Source organism: Stegostoma tigrinum, chromosome 27, assembly GCF_030684315.1.
Source record: "Stegostoma tigrinum isolate sSteTig4 chromosome 27, sSteTig4.hap1, whole genome shotgun sequence".
In the NCBI taxonomy this organism is placed as follows: Eukaryota; Metazoa; Chordata; class Chondrichthyes; order Orectolobiformes; family Stegostomatidae; genus Stegostoma; species Stegostoma tigrinum.
Genome location: NC_081380.1, coordinates 15,243,027 through 15,257,518, shown reverse-complemented (window position 1 = coordinate 15,257,518; position 14,492 = coordinate 15,243,027).

Sequence of the window (14,492 nt, the reverse complement as noted above, 5' to 3'; positions counted from 1 at the left end):
ATAATGTTTGGAGTCATGCCTGACACATACGAAGATGGTTGTGGATACTCGAGGTTTGTCAGCTCCAGGACATCTCTGCAGGAGTTCCTCAGGGTAGTGTCCTAGACCCAACCATCTTAAACAGCTTCATCAATGACTTTCCCTTCATCACAGTGTCAAAAGTGGGGATGTTCACCAATTATTGCACAATGTTCAGCCTATTTGCTACTCTTCAGATATTGAAGCAGTCCAAATTCAAATGTTAACAAGATTTGGAAAATGTCCAGGCTTGGGCTGACAAGTGGCAAATGGCATGCTTACCACACAAGTACAAGGCAATGACCATCATCAATAAAAGACAATCTAACCACTGCCCCTCAGTGAGATCACAATCACTGAAGCTCAATCTCAACATCCCTGGTGTTATTGACCAGAAACTCAGCCGGACTCACCACATAAACACAGAGGCTAAAAAGCAGGACAGAGGCTAGGAATGCTGCAGTGAGTAACTCACTTCCTGACTCCCTAAAGCCTGTCCACAATCTACCAGCATGAGTCTTGAGTGTGATGGAATACTCCTCAGTCGCCTTGATGGATGCAGCTCCAACAACACTCAAGAAGGTGGAGAATATCCAGGACAAAGCAACCCACTTGATTGGCAGCACATCCACACTCCCCACCACCAATTCTCAGCATACTATCTACAGGATGCAATGCAGAAATCCACCAAGGCTCCTTACACAGCACCTTCCAAACCCATGACCACTTCTTTCTAGAAGGACAAGAGCAGCGGATACATGGGAAACCACTGCCTGAAAGTTCCCTTCCAAGCCAATCATGATCCTGACTTGGAAATATATTGTTCTTTCACAGTGGCTGGTTCAAAATCCTGGAATTCCCTCCCTGAGGGCATTGTGGGCCAACTCACAGCACATGGACTGCAGCGGTTCAAGACATTAACTCACCACCACCTTCTCAATGGCATCTAGGGGTGGGCAAGAAATGCTGGGCAGCCAGCAAAAACCAATGTCCCACAAATAAATAAAAATGTTTATGCCTACTTGAGAAATAGTTCATTTGAAAGATATTATTCTTTTAATTTGATCTTGGGATGTGGATGAATCAGCACTTAGTGCTATCCAGATTGCCATAAGGCATTAAAAGTCAGCCACATTATTCGGGAAAGGAGTCATTGCTCCACTTAACCTCTTAATTGTATGGTTGCAACTATCGTTATGGCAATATGTCTGATCACTACATTTGACAAATAAGATGAGCAAAGCCATTTGGTCTTTTATAATTCATTCCTTACTTTCAGGGATTCTGAGCCCTGAAATATTATGAGAATGAGAGTACTGACCACATGAAACAACACTTATGAATTAATCTCAGAATACATTTATTAATTCCTCCGGCAAATTACATCAGTCATTTAAAGTCCAGCGCAGTCTACATACTTTCTGTATCATGATAAAGAGGGCACTGCATGATGATTTCCCTGTGTGTAACTATTTGTCCTTATGTATCTCTTTCTCACCCTTGTCACACGTTCTCATTTCTTAATTTCCCTGCTGTATACATCTAATCAGAGGACCCTGTTTTATCCTGACTCATATCCTATTAGCCTTTGCCTTTCTCCAGTCATCTTCAGCATTGTGGGTTTTTAAAAAATTTTGTTTGTTCATAGAATATGGGTGTCTGATGAGACCAGCATTTATTGCCTATTCTCAATTGCCCTGAGGCGGTTAAGAGTAAACCAATTGTTGCTGGTCTAGAGTTACAAATACAGCAGACAGGGAAGGATAGCAATTTCCTTCTTGAAAGGGTGTTAGTCAACCAGATGAGTTTTTATAAGAATCAACAGTGGTTAACATGGCCACTATTAGGCAAGCTTTTTAAATGAATTCCAGAAATTTATTGAATTCAAATTTCACCATAGGATTCAAATTCATATGCAATAGCCTGGACTGCTGGATTGCTAGCACATTAACAATACACTGTGCCACCATCAGCTCCCCTTAAGGGAATGGTTGAATGTGTTTTTCTTTACCAACTGGGAATAGTGCATGTGACAGTTAGTAACTTCACATAATTATGTAATGCTCCCTGTATTTGCCACTTTATTTCAGGGCTTTTATGTCACGTGGTCTCTTATCTCATTGTGAGAGACAATCTTACCTTTGGCCTAAACAAAAAACCTTCCAGATCTCAGCTGGTTTTCCACAGCTAGTTTAAAATTTTTTGTATGTTCCAAGAGGTCTATTCAGTTGTTAGACTCTCTTGTTGACTCAAAACGGAAATAAATCGTTTCCTGCACAAGTGGAAAATGCTTTTGATTCTGCAACCGCAGAGAATCTCCGAGAAAATCAAAATACCAATGATTTATTTCCTTTTTTCCTGCAAAGATTGAAGAACTGATTTAGAACCTTTGTGTGTACTTATGGTTTTTTTAATAAATAATGTATGTCTTTGAAATCAAAAAAGGCCTTTGGCATCATTCTATGCCGTGCCCTGGTGCAAAGCTTGTCAATTCTACCCTCTTACCAAGATGAACTTCTAATAATAGTATGTTAGTTTATAGTGATAGAAGTAGATGTTCCATTTGTCCTATTTCGCAAACTAATAATCTTATACATTCATCCATAAAGAACTGACAGATTCTGCTGTCAACATCCATTTTCTGTGTAACCTCTGCCTCATTTTGTTTCAAGCTTCTTCGTTAATTTTTGTCTCTCCTTTCTTTTCAAATTCAGGTGATTGCTATCTTGTCATTCCTCTTATAGAAACATCTTTTTATTTCTTTACTTATCCAGTTATCACTTTTTTTTCTTACACCATGAAACCTTTGTCATTTCATGTTCCCGCATTCCATTTTACCACAAACCTTCTCTTTTGTTTATCCTCTCCCCTTTCAGTTTCTCAAAATCTATTACATGCAGAATCGTGTACAGCATGGAAGCAGACCCTTAGTTAAACACATCCATGCTGACCAGATATCCTAAACTACTCTAGTCCCATTTGCCAGCATTTAACCGATATCCCTCTCAACCCTTCCTATTCCTTTCACTGCCCAGATGCCTTTTGTTGTTGTAATTACACTGGCCTCCACCACTTCCTCTAACTTTTCTTCATTAAAATAACTGAAAATATGAATCCTACATCTTTCTCCCTCTCTGAACCCGACCTGCTGAATATTTCTAGTATCTTCTGCTTTTTTCTCAGATTCTCAGCATTAACAGAACTTTGCTTTTGTAATTCACTTGTTACAAGTGACAGAGATGGTAAGAACTGCCGATGCAGGAGAATCTGAGATAACACGGTGTGAAGCTGGATGAACACGGCGGGACAAGCAGCATCAGAGGGGCAGGAAAACTTCACGTTTCGGGTCAGGACCCTTCTTCAGAAATGGGGGACGGGAAGGGGATTCTGAAATAAATAAGGAGAGAGGGGGAGGCGGTTAGAGGATGGATAAAGGAGAAGACAGGGTGAGAGGAGACAGACAGGTCAAAGAGGTGGGGTTAGAGCCAGTGAAGGTGAATGTAGGTGGGGAGTTGGGGGGGGTGGGCGGGATAAGTCAGTCCAGGGAGGACGGACAGGACAAGGGAGCAGGATGATGTTAGTGGGTAGGGGATGGGAGTGGGGCTTGAGGTGGGAGGAATGGTTAGGGAGGCGGGGACTAGCTGGGCTAGTTTTGGCATGTGGTCGGGGGAGGGGAGATTTTGAAGCTTGTGAAGTCCACATTGATACCCTTGGGCTGCCGAGTTCCCAAGCAGAATATGAGTTGCTGTTCCTGCATCTTTCAGGTGGCATCATCGTGGCAATGCAGGAGGCCCAGGATGGACATGTCTTCTGACGAGTCGAGGGGTGTTCCAATCCTGGGCCTCCTGCATTGCCACAATGTTGCCACCCGAAAGATGCAAGAACAGCAACTCATATTCCGCTTGGGAACTCTGCAGAATTTACTAACTGTGAAAAGGGTTTCACTTGCTGGGTGGAAGCCCCACCTCCAACCTTCACTGGGGCCCCCCAATGTCTCTTCTCTTTAGGAAGTCTGATGCACTTATCAGATAATCAGGCTCCAATTGGGGCAGCAGCTAGTCTCTGAATAGAATAAGGCCCCAGTAGGGTGAAATACTTGCCCACAATTGTGATCTGACCTGTCAGAGTCTGGCACTCTCCAATAGTGACATCCTGTGCTGATAATACACTGAAACCTGCAGGAGACAGAGCAATGGATGCCCAGACATGAGTGAGTGTGGACAAATGGGAATTGTGGGAGGGGCTTGCCAAAAAGTGGAAAGGGTGTCAACAACGAGGACAAAGGGCATGTCTTCCTGCAAACCTTCCCCTTCCCAATATCTAGTCCCTTGATTGGCTACTGAGTGCCTGAGAACAAGAGACACCCCCAGCTCCAAAATGTGTGAAGCACAATTGGATTTGCTGGCAGCCTCCACAAGATGGTGGTCTTCTGGCCATCACTGGATGAATAACAGCAGCAGCAGGATGATGCCCTTATAAGCTACTTAAGATCTACAATTGACTTTGAGACAAAAGACCACACTTTACCCAACCTGCTTTGACCTTGACTGTTTGGAACGATTTGGTAAGGTGATAGGGTCTCTACCCTGTACCCTCTCATCTGATCAATTAGCTCTGCTTGCAAACAAACCTATTTCAACTTTAAATCCCAGCCCAGGTCTATCTCCCTCATTGCCTCACAGGCTTAAAACCTATGTCTCCAGTCTTTCGCAATTGCTCTAACCCTCGACAAAAGAGTTTATTCTTGTTGGCCTTTACTGCCACCTATGATTGGAACCGGACACATTACTCAAAAGGCATTCTGATTTAACTCTACAGGTTGATTAAGATTTCCTCTGATTTATATTTTCATGTCTTGGCTGTGTAATTTAACATTCCATTGGCTTTGCTACTCTGCCAAATGTTGAGTCTATTGAGACTCCCACATTCCTTTTTGTTTCAGCCTTAGCTACTTCAACACAATTCATGTGGGTGTGTAACACATTCTTGCTTCCAATTGCAGTAATTTACACCTACCTGCATTAAATTTCAGCTGCCATGATTCTGCCCACAAACCTATGTAATTATTGAGCAGCCTCTTCTGATTCCGTTGCCCCTCCTAGTTTGGTGTCATCTCCAAATGTGATGACTTTTCATTGATGGGGAGAATTTCAATGAAGGCCATCCGTTTTCCAAAGCAACATAGTGCAAAACCTTCACTTTTTGCATTGCAAGCAGCTATGCTCAAAATATATAGACGTCTTGTTAACTTGGACTGATATTAGAAACATGGTACACCTGTGTAAACGCAACGGGGGAATAATAAATATATGCAAATTAGTGTCTTGCACCTGATCAAGGATATTCGGCTGTTGAATTTTGCATATGTTTATTTTAAAACCTACCAACAGATTTTGGCAGCAACAGTCAGAAAATTCTCTGCCAATGCTATTTGAGTGAGTGTTTGGTTAATCATTCTTAACTGCTTTGAACCTTAAAGTCAATGAATGCTTGGCTTCCCTAAGTGCTCCATCTAAATACAAAAGACATACAGAGTTGTATTTTTGATCAACAGAAGAACCTGTGCCACAGGTTTGTGCCCAAGGTTCCTTAGTCAATATTGGTGTGCTGCTTGGTTGGCCATTGGAGCTGGAAGATGAGGAGGACCAAAAGGCAGGAAGCCACCTAGAGATGCTGAGAAATGCTTCAGTTAGAGCTACTCCTGGTGCTGGCGCTACAGTTAAGCATTTGGCATCTCGTAACAGGAGTTCACGAAGCATCTTTCCCTCAGAGAATCTTCAAATTTGTTGTCTTGTGCGATGTGCTCCTTAACTGTTGCCTGTGAAACAGATAATGCTTAGGAGCAAAAACAAAGTTGCTGGAAAAGCTCAGCAGGTCCAGCAGCATCTGTGAAGGAGAAAACAGAGTTATCATTCCGAACTGAGTTCTGAGGAAGGGCTACCAGACCTGAAACGTTAACTCTGTAACCAGGACACAAGAGGAAGGAGTGTTGGGCAAAATGGGGTAGGAAGAGAAGGGCAAAGTCCTTAGTCCACTGACCAATGTCTGATCCACGAGACAGCCAAATTGGAATCTGGAATGCTACCCACGGACAAACACTTGCAAATAGTCAAGGCAGCTTCATCCGACAGGTTTAATGATAAAAGAAGGGAAAGCGCATGAATATTTGAGGCATATTGATGAAAGAGAGAATATTGGGACACCGAACAAGGGAGGAGATGAGGATGGAATTATCAGTAAATAGAAAATACTCCGAAGGCATGTCCACAATATGCGGCAGTAGTTGTTGGGGAAGAAGAGCAGGAGGCAGGAGGCCAGGTTTTGGGAAACGTCCAGTTTAGAAGGCGGATTTGATATATTAATAATGGGGCAGTCTAGGATGCCTCCCAATATCTGGGTGACTGGCCATCCGAAGATTTTAGAGAAGTATCCTCAAATCAGTTTTGCTTGTTCAAATACAGTAATTCAAAAGGACCTAAAGGGAAATGTTGTAAGGGAAACCTTAACAGGGTAGGGCTATACAGTTACCAGAGGATGTTATTACTGGACGACTCTGAAGCCAAAGATGGATACCCAATATGTGTAAGAGCTGGCTATACAGTTGTACAGACTAAAGGGGGAAGTGGTAGCTAAGCAGTGGATTAGGGACTGAGAAAATAAATAGGATATAGTAGCGGACAAAGCATATCCAGGAGATCAAGTTCTGCTTAAGATCCTGCCAGATTGATCTGGATGTAGCTGGTGGATTAGACCAAATGAGATCATTATTACTAGCGATACATGCATCTCAGTCAATATTAAACAGACTCCTAAATGAAAATCTACAAGACTTAAGTGCTGTCACTAATACTTCCGGAAAACTCTGCTGGTTTTGTTTAATCCAACAGGCTTGTGGCCAACTGTCATCATCGCCCCAGGAGAAGGATAGTGGAGTGAAGGGCCAACTACCCTGAATAATGGAAGTGTAGTTATGGAAAAGGATAGAGTTGATCTAGCAGTTAAATTTTTTCATTGGAGGAGGGACAAATTTGATGGCATTAGGCAAGAACTTTCAGTGGTTGATTGGAGGCGGACATTTGTGGGTAAAGGGATGGCTGGAAAGTGGGAAGACTTCAGAAATGAGGTAACAAGAGTGCAAAAATAGTATGTTCCTGTTAGTGTGAAGGGCAAGGCTGGTAGATGTGAGGAATGCTGGATGACTAGAGAAACTGAGGGTCTGGTCAAGAAAATAAAGGAAGCAGAAATAGACAACTGGGATCGAGTGAATCCCTGGAAGAGGATAAAGGTAGTAGGAGTATATTCAAGAGGGAAATCAGGAGGGCAAGCAGAGTTAAGGACAATTCAAGATATTCGACAAATACATTCAGAACGAAAGAGTAATTAGGGAGAGAATAGGCGCCTTAAATATATCAAGGCTGCCATGTGTGGAATTGCAGGAGATATTAACTGAGAGGAAATAAATAGTGATATGTTGAAAAGTGTCCATATTACAGAGAAGGAGGTGCTGGGCATCTTAAAATGCATAAACATGGACAAATCCCTGGGATCTGATCAGGTGTATCCCAGAACTTTGTGGGGAGCTATGGAAGTGATTGCTGAGATATTTGTATCATCGATAGCTACGGGTGAGTTGCAGGAAGATTGGAGGTTGGCTAGTGTGGTACCATTACTTAAGAAAGGTGATACGGAAAGGTTAGGGAAGTAGAGACGGGAGAGCTTGGCGTCAGTGGTGGACAAGTTGTTGGTTGGGCGTCTGAGGAATAGACAATCAACTGCACATATACTGCCGAGCAGAACTATATCGATACTGCCCATATACTGCTGAACAGGACTACACCTATACTGTACACAAACAAACAAAGAGAAGTGCCTGTCAGCCATGCAAAGGGACACATCTATTCACTATTACAAAGATTGAAGTGTGCACCATCCCTTCCCCATCTACAACTGCAACTGCCTCAGAACCTAAATGTAGTGAAACGCATGCAGGACCAAAGGGATAGGATTAGTGCCGGATGAAACAGAGGAATCTGTCACCCTAGTACCAGGGTATAAGCATATACAGGTAGGTTTTAAGTTTACCAAATACCCCTGAATGGTGCTCACCCACTGCCAAGCAGTTGTTTTGCCACCTCCTCCAAAAACAATTAGTTAAAGGTGAATTTTAGGGCAGTTATTTTACAGCTAGCAGGCGCTGGATATACCTATGGAGTAGTAACATTTAACACCCTTAGTATTGGAGAGTTAGAGACACCGATTCAAGCTCTACAGCAGAGAGTGCAGCTAATCATGAGTGGGAGCCACCAGAACCAAGTAAGGATTACTCAGTTAGAGCAGGAATCATCTCAACTGACTCTAGGGGCTATGTTTTTAAAACCACACCAGAACACAACAGATCTGATTTGACGCGTGGCCAACATCCCTAAGGAGGAACACAAAGCTGAAACATGGACTACTTTGCTAGTTGGTTATTAACCATGATCAGTACTAACTTGTTGCAACTTGACGTGTATCAGGTACCTGACTAGGAAAATGGGGGTGAAAGGATGCCCTTATGCACGGATACAAACAAAAAACTGTTATGATCTGTACTGACCAAATTCCCACCAGTACCACACCTAATGGCGGGTTGGATACAAATCATGAAGGAAGCTAACGAAATAATAATTCACCAATGGAGCGAGCACACCAAAGAAATTAAGATTCAAGCCAATAATGCTGATAAAGCATAGAGACAAAGTGTAGGACTGGGCTCTTAACGCTCAACTGCACACATCGATTTGGATTATATCCTGTGTTAATATTGTTGCTATTTGTTGTATTTATTGCCCTATTCATGTGTGGTTAAGAGACAGTTTAAGACATAGAGGGACAGGAGAAGAATATTGGAAGGACAAATATAACACAGTGTGGAGCTGGAGGAGCGCAGCAGGCCAGGCAGCATCAGGGCAGGAAGAAAGTTGATGTTTAGAGTTGGATCTCTTCTTCAGAAATGAGCTTCTTCTTCTGAAGAAGGGTCCCAACCCAAAATGTCAACTTTCCTGCTCCTCTGATGCTGCCTGGCCTGCGGTGCTCCTCCAGCTCCACACTGTGTTATCTCTGACTCTAGCATCGGTAGTTCTTAGTATTCTGGAGGGACAAATGTTCTCCTGCACTGTAACAAAATACCTTGAGTAAGCTTTGGCTCCCTTGGGCAGAGACAAGAGCAAATAGTGGGGACAGAATAAGTTTAAGAAAGATAGGAGAGTGCAAAATGGGGAAATAGAAGGAATGGAGCCAAAAATGTGTCGCATGGTAAAAAATAAGCTTGAACAAGCAGTAGACAGGAGGATTACGAGCAAAATACATCCATGTAAGAAAGTAGTCAGTGCAATTTAGGCAGTTTAACCACCATAAAGTGATTATAAAAAAAAAAGTTAATTAGGATCCAGAGGCCATCTATACTGCTCAAAATAGCCACGTGGTTTTATGCATGAGGAGAAGCTTAGGGCACAGGGAGTCAATGGTGAGGACATTCAAGCCCAGAAAATAAGGCAATAGCAGAGGTTCTGATGAATCCATAGGTTGTGACACAAACCACAGAGATTGTGAAGCCCAGAATTCACAAAATATAAAACCACAACCTAAATTTGCAGTGCGAAGAAAAGTGATTTTTTTAATAGCTGATTGACACATGGTTTATTCTGAATCGATGTTATGTGTAAAACTACATATGAAATATATAAATATGTTGCTATGAGCTCTAAACAACAGTGTCTCTGACCTTGACTTGGAAGACCTCTCCTGCTTGCATATGGTACACGCTTGTACTAATTTGCCTTGTTACGATCTACCCAGGTCTGAAGACTTGATCTTTGCAAAACCCTCCATTTGGGCATATCTAAAGAATGTACCACTGATGCATTGCTGGAAGGAGGCTGCTAGATTGAAGCAGATGTAACAGGACAATATAACTGCAGGTGTTGACTCTGGAACATTCTTTGCAGCTGCCAAGGGATTCACTGGAACATCCAAAAGAGTGTCTCACCCTTATCTCACCTTCCAAGACAGTATCCTGCATTTCATGACATGAAGAAAATCTACATGAGATTGTCACTTCAAACCAAACATCTCCCACTGCTTCATCAATGCCCTCCCTCATTTGTCAGGTCAGAAGTGGGGATGTTTGCAATGCTCAGCACCATTCATGGCTCCTCAGACATGGAAGCAGGCTATGTCCAGAGGTAGCAAGGCTTGGGCAATATTCAGGTTTGAGTTGATAGGTGACAAGTGGCATTCCACTCTCCTGTAGTGGGGTGATAGGGAAGGGGTTGGTGGTTAGCTCAGTTGAGTGGATGGTCAGTTTATAATGCAGAGTGATGCCCCACCATCTGAGATTATACAAAGGTCTCTTCCTCTTGTCCTTCCCACTTACCCTGAGACATGGTAACTCTCAGTTTAAACCACTACCTGTTATTTCTCTAATGAGAGAGCAAGACTATGGTGACAGCCATTATAGGGAACAGAGTTCCACAAATTCTTGACCCTCTGATAGGAATAATATCTCCTCATTTCAGTCTTAAAATATGATCAAGTTCCCTCATGATCTTATATGTTTCAATAAGATCACCAGTCATTCTTCTAAATTCCATTGGATACAGGCCAAAGTTACCCAGACCTTCCTCATACGGTAATTACTCATTCCAAGAATTAGCCAATTGTACCTTGTCTGAAATGCTTCTAATATAAGCATACATTTTCTTAAGTAAGAGATAGAAACACTGCGGACAACTATAAATTTGGTTTCATCAATTCCATGCACAATTGTAGCAAAGTGTTTCTGCTTTTATATTCTATTCCCCTTGTATTAACCACCAAAATATCATTTGCTTGCTAATCACTTGCCGTCCCTGCATATTAACTTTAGGTGATTCATGTACCCAGATGCCCAGGTCCCATTATGCTGCAACCTTCAGCAATTTGGATCTTCTGTGCCAAAATGGACAAGTTCACGTCTTCTGATGTTATACTCCAGTTGTTAAATTTTGGGAAACTCACTTAATCTATTTCCCTTTAAAGACAGGCTTTACAGGTGCGGTTTGCCACCAAATCCTGATTTTACAGGGCGCCAGCCATGCCTGTGGTTCTTTGACAGCAATTTGGCAATCCCCTGATACACTGACCCGCATCTAGCAGATGTAAAACAAAGAAATGTAGATTCTGTAAATCTGAAACAAAAGCAGACATTGCTGGAAAAACTAAACAGATCTGGCATCATCTGTGGAGTGAAAGCAGAGTTAACGTTTTGGGTCCAGTGACCTTTCTTCAGAACCTTTTTACAGACCCCTCTTTTGAAGAAGGGTCTCTGAACTCAAGACATTGACTCTACTTTCTCTCCACAGATGCTGCCAGACTTCCTGAGTTTTGCAAGCAATTTCTGTTTTTGTTTCAGATATGACGTGATTCCTGCTGGCTTTGACTCCAAAGGTCTCTGACTCCATTCACTGCCTGTTTTGGTACTCTCCGACTCTGAATCACACAAGCCAAATAAGGACAATTTGAAATGCAGTTTGTGTTGGATACCCAGCCATTGTAATAAGCAAACAGATCCTAATTCCTTGCAACACATAGTGATACATTTTAATTTGAAAAATGTTGACCTTTAGGACCCAGGAGAAACAAAATACTGAGACTGACTTAATGTGGTGATGGAGGGCTACCTGTCATGTCAATTCCTCTTTTTATATCAATATGGCTGCAGAAGAAAGTGACTAAAGTGACAGCCTTAGCCAATTAATTGATTTGTTTATGATAATAAAATGTGAGGCTGAATGAACACAGCAGGCCCAGCAGCATCTCAGGAGCACAAAAGCTGACGTTTCGGGCCTAGACCCTTCATCAGAGAGGGGGATGGGGTGAGGGTTCTGGAATAAATAGGGAGAGAGGGGGAGGCGGACCGAAGATGGAGAGAAAAGAAGATAGGTGGAGAGAGTATAGGTGGGGAGGTAGGGAGAGGATAGGTCAGTCCAGGGAAGACGGACAGGTCAAGGAGGTGGGATGAGGTTAGTAGGTAGGAGATGGAGGTGCGGCTTGGGGTGGGAGGAAGGGATGGGTGAGAGGAAGAACAGGTTAGGGAGGCGGAGACAGGTTGGACTGGTTTTGGGATGCAGTGGGTGGAGGGGAAGAGCTGGGCTGGTTGTGTGGTGCAGTGGGGGGAGGGGACGAACTGGGCTGGTTTTGGGATGCGGTGGGGGAAGGGGAGATTTTGAAGCTTGTTTATGCCTGGTTTCCCTTGCTCCATGTTTTCCCACGGATATCTATTCAATTTATCTTTCCTTGTCAAACCAGTCCTTTCAACTCCCTGCCTGCTAAAGGCTCTCTATCCTCTCAGTCAAACAAATTACTAAACTGAAGGTCACCACACCACAGCCCTCCTCCTAACATTGTCCAATCAGCACGTTGGCTTATATTTGAAAGAGCCACAGGTGAAAGAGCAATGGCACTGAAGGAACTGCATTGGCTGAGCGCGCACTTGAGCATTTACAGTGTCCGATGACTAATTTGATCCATCACAGAGAATAGGGAAGCTGCAGTAAAACAAGCTGCTCTGCTTAGTCCTCAGCAGAAGGCAATAAAGTTGTGTTCTCGCAACAAAGTGTGCTGCGGACTGAACGACACAAGGCCTAGCTATGTTGAGGATTCACCAGGTTTAACCCATTGTAAGGAGTGAGATTGATCATGTAAAAGACTCACATTGACGAGAATTTAATTTTTGTTATAGATTTTCTTTTGTCTGCGGGATTGTTGAAATATGAGTCTCACAGCATTACAACCCTGCCAACTTAGATTCAAAATTAACGCCATAATTTGAGAGCTATTTTTGCCAGTGATATTCTGCACTATGTGTGGTTATACACTTTGGTGGCAAGAACAGGAAGGCAGATTACTATCTCAATGGAGTCAAGTTAGGTAAAGGGGAAGCACAACGAGATCTAGGTGTTCTTGTACATCAGTCAATGAAAGCAAGCATGCAGGTACAGCAGGCAGTGAAGAAAGCTAATGGCATGCTGGCCTTCATCACAAGAGGAATTGAGTATAGGAGCAAAGAGGTCCTTCTGCAGCTGTACAGGGCCCTGGTGAGACTGCACCTGGAGTACTGTGTGCAGTTTTGGTCTCCCAATTTGAGGAAGGACATTCTTGCTATTGAGGGAGTGCAGCGTAGGTTCACAAGATCAATTCCCGGAATGGCGGGACTATCATATGTTGAAAGATTGGAGCGACTGGGCTTGTATGCTCTTGAGTTTAGAAGGATGAGAGGGGATCTGATTGAGACATATAAGATTATTAAGGGATTGGACACTGTGGAGGCAGGAGGCATGTTTCCGCTGATGGGTGAGTCCAGGACCAGAGGACATAGTTTAAAAATAAGGGGTAGGCCATTTAGAACAGAGTTGAGGAAAAACGTCTTCACCCAGAGAGTGGTGGATATTTGGAATGCTCTGCCCCAGAACGCAGTGCAGGCCAACTCTCTGGATGCTTTCAAGAAAGAGATAGAGCTCTTAAAGATAGTGGAATCAAGGGTTATGGGGATAAGGCAGGAACAGGATACTGATTGTGGATGATCAGCCATGATCATAATGAATGGTGGTGCTGGCTCGAAGGGCCGAATGGCCTACTCCAGCACCTATTGTCTAAACAAATTGGGAAAATGGTTGGGGATTTGTTGCAAAGGATCTTCTGCCATTTAATATTTAATTGCATCAAAATGGTAATATGGATTTGAAAACAAGACTGAGAAGTTTAAAATTGAGTCACTGTCAGAATTGGGGCCAATGAGGACCAGTGAGCACAAGAGTGAAATGTGAGTGGGATTTGGTGCAAGTTAGGACTCAGGTAGCAGAGGTTTACATGATCTCAAGTTTACCGTGGGTGGAAATCTGAATAGTTAAATCAAAAGAACAGGAGTGATGAGGGAGGTGGGCTGATCGGGGCAGCTTCAGGTGATAATTTGTAGGTTGAATTAGGCTGTTTTAGGGTGCTGTGGATTCGTGGTTGGAAGTTCAATTCAGGGCTGAATATACAGCCAAGGTTGTAACTCATTTGCTTCAGTCTCAGATCGGTGCGAGGAGGATGGATGTAGTCATTGGTTTCAGACAGCATTTTGTGGCAGGGTCCTTCGGCAATGAGACAGTAGGAACTGCCGATGCTGAAGTCTGAGATAACAAGGTGTGGAGCGGGAGGAACACAGCAGCCCAGGCAGCATCAGAGGAGCAGGAAAGCTAACGTTTCAGGTGTGAGCAATGGCTCATAAAGGTAACTTACATCTACCCTTGGTAAAAACTTGATGAAAATGCTTTTTTGCACTTTATATTGTTCCTCAATATCAGAGAGAGGTTTTACTGCTGAATGTCTTTTCCTTATATATGTCTTTTCTGTTTATGTATTCATTGGATGGGGCATTGCCTATTCTTGGTTGCCTTTGAAAATATGATTAT